Source organism: Rhagoletis pomonella, unplaced genomic scaffold (genome assembly GCF_013731165.1).
Source record: "Rhagoletis pomonella isolate Grant_MI unplaced genomic scaffold, Rhpom_1.0 Rhpom_scaffold_00001, whole genome shotgun sequence".
Lineage (NCBI taxonomy): Eukaryota > Metazoa > Arthropoda > Insecta > Diptera > Tephritidae > Rhagoletis > Rhagoletis pomonella.
The window spans coordinates 96,898,460-96,903,437 of NW_023458555.1; the positions used below are offsets into that span (position 1 = coordinate 96,898,460).

General features: G+C 33.2%; 1 protein-coding gene across 1 annotated transcript in view; it reads left to right on the top strand.

Annotated features, from left to right (window-relative positions):
- Positions 1-4,978, top strand: part of LOC118734461 — a 51,840-nt gene that overhangs the window by 773 nt on the left and 46,089 nt on the right. The gene's annotated exons all lie outside the window — the stretch shown is intronic.

Sequence of the window (4,978 nt, forward strand, 5' to 3'; positions counted from 1 at the left end):
CATAGAACGTTTTGCCGACGAAATACTCTTTCATTTTGCTCTATAAAATTGTCTAATCAACTCTTATAAGACCGAAAAGACCTTCAACGAGAGGAACTTCGTAATGTAAAATGTTAATCTATAGTTGGTTGTAGATTGTATGTTGTACTCTAAGGCCCACTTGCAGAACAGCAGGTTATCTATTTAACTCGAAGTTTAACGGTTAAATTGATAAATTGGCTTGCACAACAGTAGGTTAGGCATTAACTCAAAGATAAAAACTTAAATGTTTAACTAAGGAAATTTTGAGGGTTAAATAGTTAAGTTTGTGTCAGTTCAGCCGAAAACTAGAAAAAAAAATAAAATAAAATAAAATAAAAAATAAAAATAAATGAAAAGATGGACGAATTGGTTCATTCTGACGATGATGAGGAAACCATTGATTACGTCAACTCAGATTTCTGTAATATATCAACAGCGGAGCGAAGTGATCATTATAATGCTCTGTGAGATAAAGCATTCCACAGGAGATTTCGCTTGCAAAAGGTAAGCGTTATTTTCCTTTCAGACAAGCTTAAAACGCATTAGAATGCTCAAAGAGGTTGGTATTTCGGCTCCATTTATTCACGTTAAACATAATACTGGAGTGCAATGGGGTATAGTCGTTGCGCTGGGTATGCAGTTACAGTTGCATGGCTATACTCAATCCCGACTCTTGCGTCCTCGTTCGATATATAAACGTGTATTTGGTTGCGAAACCACCCATATATACTTATAAATATATACTTATAAATGAGTTACAAAATTTAATAAATAAAATTCAGATGTTTTACAAATACTATATACATACATACATAAGTCCACCTTATCACCAATGTCCGTTCCATGTAGGTGGTTAGAATGGCGGTATTGTTTGTATATACTTCATCACATTTTTTGAAGATTGAAGTAACTTATTTATATCAACATAATTTTTTCGACAAATGATGCAAACATATGAAATGTTTTTCATTATAGCTAGGTAGCTTTATAAATTCTAATGCAAAACATTTTAGTTTTAAATATTTTTCATACTTAATTGACTGAAAGTAAATTAAATTTTTTATTTTAAAAGTTTATAGTTTTATTTTACTTGTTGAAAATTGTGTCGTACTACAATTCGTTGGGAGAAAATCCTCAAATATTTCATTTTAATTTTGAAAATACGCATTTTTTCCGTTATTTCTTTAATTTTGTCTGTTCTCCTCAGTAAAAAAGTGAATATATTATAACGATCGTTTTTGTTTCGCGAATGTTTCGTTTTAAAGTCGTAAATACAAATACTGTATTTTTTATTTTGTATGAAGTAAAATTATTTCAAAAACTTTTATTTTACAATTTCTTTTAAAAACTTGCGTTTTACCTGTATAATTTTCTCTGTGTACAGCATGGTACGGTTGTTTCCAATATTCCAAATTGTGTATTTCAGCAGAAAATTTTTAATTTCATTAGAAGCATCCTGTGTTTACTTGCTATTGTACTTGGTTGCATGGATTTAGGCATATGCATAGTAAGAGGAAATGCGGTACAATTGATTATTACTTCCGATTATGCAAACTGCGCACATGCATTCGGCTTGTACCCAAGGTTCATAGAATACAAGGTTACGACATCGCCCATGGCCGCCATCTTGATGACGTAGATGGCTCAACTTTTAGAGTTGCCAGATTCCTAAAAAAATTATCCTTTAAAAATACACTATTTTAGTCAAAAATATATCACGTTTTATTTCAAATATGTGTAACCCTGATATTTACCGTTTGACAATTTGCGTTGACGTTAATGCATTTTTCTGCGTCTTTGAGTTTATTTAATTTATTAAAAATTTAAGTGCGCTGTTTTTGATTGCGGAAATTACGCTGAAAAAGATAATTTCAGGTTTTACCGTATCTCTAAAGATGAATTGCAATATCGGTAGCGAAATTTTGCCAATGTTATAAACGCTTTTTATTTAAAAATGCGTGAGTGCGTTCTGCTCACTTTCAAGAATTAAATCACCAGCAAATTTCAATAAGCATTCGACTTACATTTCATTTGTCACTATTGTACGAATATTATTATGTTAATCCAATTTCACGTGAAGTTATAACATTTTATGTTGTTATAATAAGCTTTGCCACGATTTGATAAGGCAATTATAATTTCTGTGTTTTGTGTACTCTCCTTCTTCGTAAAATATTTCAGCCAATCAGAACTCACTTCGCAACTATGTCACTGGAGGAAGCCAAATTTTTGACAGCACCATGTCGTAACCTTCTATTCTATGAGCCTTGGCTTGTACCTATATACAGTGTTGCGTGGTACGTTTAAAGGGCCAATTTGGCCCTTTTTAACAGCCAATACCCTTTGACCCGACTTTTTGAAAATTTTTCTAAGATTTTTTTACGAATTATTATCAGAACAATGCTACTAAAAAATATTTCCTCCTATACATATATGTATGTACGAAAAAATGCATCAATTAAAACTTTCAAAGGAAATGCAACTCTTCTCCTTGCAGCAACTAGATCTATGTGTATGCTTGCAATCCTATTTTGTGCAAAGTTTGTATCGCTCTTTTCTTTTTAAATTCAACAGATTTATTATTTTACTAGTCAAGAAAAGCAAAAATAATATGGTGACCCTCTCTTTGGTCAATGACCCCTTTTTTGCGACTTTCTGAAAATATCCAACGGCAACACTGCCTATATGTAGGAATCAGTGATGGAAAATCCAAATTTAAAATGTTCTAAATATTTCCGGAAAAATTTTCCTAAATGCAAGTCAATGTGCCAATAAATTAAAAATCGTCGAGGAACCATTTGATTTACAGTACTTATTGCATACATATAAGAAAAATAGAAATCTCACGAAAACTCTTTCTTATATGCATTCTTGCATGAAGAGTACGCTTAATAGAAAGCTCCTTTCTTATATACCCATTAATTTATGCATACTCTGTATTTTCCATATTTCTAACGTTATTATAATAATCATGAATTATCACATATAAGAACTAAATTGACCGACAGTAAGGATATTAGAAAAAGAGACGATTTTATATATTTTACAATATGCTCTCTTAAGCTATTTTTATTTGGAAAAAGTAATTTTCAGAATGAATATAATTTTTCATTTTTACATTGAATTTATATAAAACAATTAGCAATAATGAAACTTAAAACTTACAACAAGTATATCTAAACTAAGTGAATATCCCTACTCACATCTCGGCCAATCTGACATTTGATCGACCTCGATCAATTTACGACAAAAAGTCCACTTGGAACCAGAATATTTTTAACCTTAGCATTGTCATTAAGTATAATATCACAAAAACCTACCCGCGATTCATCGTTATCTACATTTAATTCATTATTACGATAATTTTTATTAATATTATCCACGTCTGTATTGAGCGCATCAGATTTCAACATCCATTTACGCATTCTATTAGCTTCGACTACACCATCATACGGCAACTGAGTTAGCTGACAATTATCGATGTCACGTATAACATATCTGTCGTTTCCTAAAATCTTATGAACGACATACGGTCCCTTATATTTAGGGGAAAATTTTTTATTTGTTCCTATCGCAGTATCCACATTTCGGATAACAACAAAATCGCCAACATCGTACAGTTTGGCAGGCTTGCTATGTCTCAGAAAATAACTCAAATTATAATTTTGCGATTTAACGATTGCTTTTGCTGCATTTGCTCGAATTAATGCTAAGTCCCGATTACCCTCTAGATTATTTTTATCACTCAAATACTCAGTTAATTCGTCTATCTCTTCTCCCCGTTGTTCAACTCCGAATAACAGCATACTAGGAGTGTTCTGAGTGGCACTGTGAAAGGTGTTGTTAATGGCATATTCCACTTTTCCCAATTTAGTTGCCCAATCAGCATGACTAATCGAATCGCTTACCTTTCCTAGCAATGCTTTAATTACCCTATTAACCCTTTCCACCTGCCCATTTGCTTGAGGAGATGCAACTGCGACCTTAACATGTGATATATTACGCTTTAATAAGAACTATCCAAACTCCAGAGATGTAAAACAGGTTCCACGGTCAGTTATGATACGTCTTTGTCTACTGTAATAGTTAAAGTACTTATCAAGAATATTAGTGACCTCACGCGTGCTAGTCGAATTCGTCGGGTATAACTTAACAAATTTCGTAAATGCGTCAATAACCACAAGAATGTGTTTCCTTTTCGAGTTAATACATGGCAATGGTCCAAAGTGATCTATGTGTAACGAATCGAACGGCACTGGGCTCTTTTCTATATTATAGAAATTCCGCTCTGTTTCTCGGACAGGCGTTACATACATGATACACTTTATACAATTTTGAATGAAACGTTCTATCTTTTCTCGCATATCTGGAAACCAGTAATAAATTCTTGTCTTGTCGTAACTCTTCTCAACTGTCTGATGACCAATCTTCTCATGAATTAATCGTATAACATTCTGCTCCATCTCGTGCGGGACGTATAATAATTTTCGTCCGTCTTTTCTTACTCGATAAACAAGTCCCTCAATTAATTCAAAACCATGAAGTTGCGAATTCTCTAGCTGAATCTTCAAATTCTTAATTACGTCGTCTCGCTCTTGGGTAACCTGGATTAGAGAATCAACATCACCGGCATCAAGAATGGAAGCAATTTGAAATCTACTGAGAGCGTCGACATGACCCATAGAAGCCCCTCCCCTGTGCTGTATGTGGCAATCGTAATTCTCTAGTTCCAGCGCCCATCTTGCAATTCGAGGATTAACTTGCCTCTTGCCTAGTGTCATTGTTAAGGAGTTACAATCTGTAACTATCTTGAATGTAATACCCTCTAAATATATACGGAAACGTCGTAATGCATAAATTATGGCCAGTGTCTCCAATTCGAAACTATGATATCTAGCCTCATCATTGGAAGTTGTTTTGGAAAAATACGATATCGGATGAAATTTTCCATCATCCT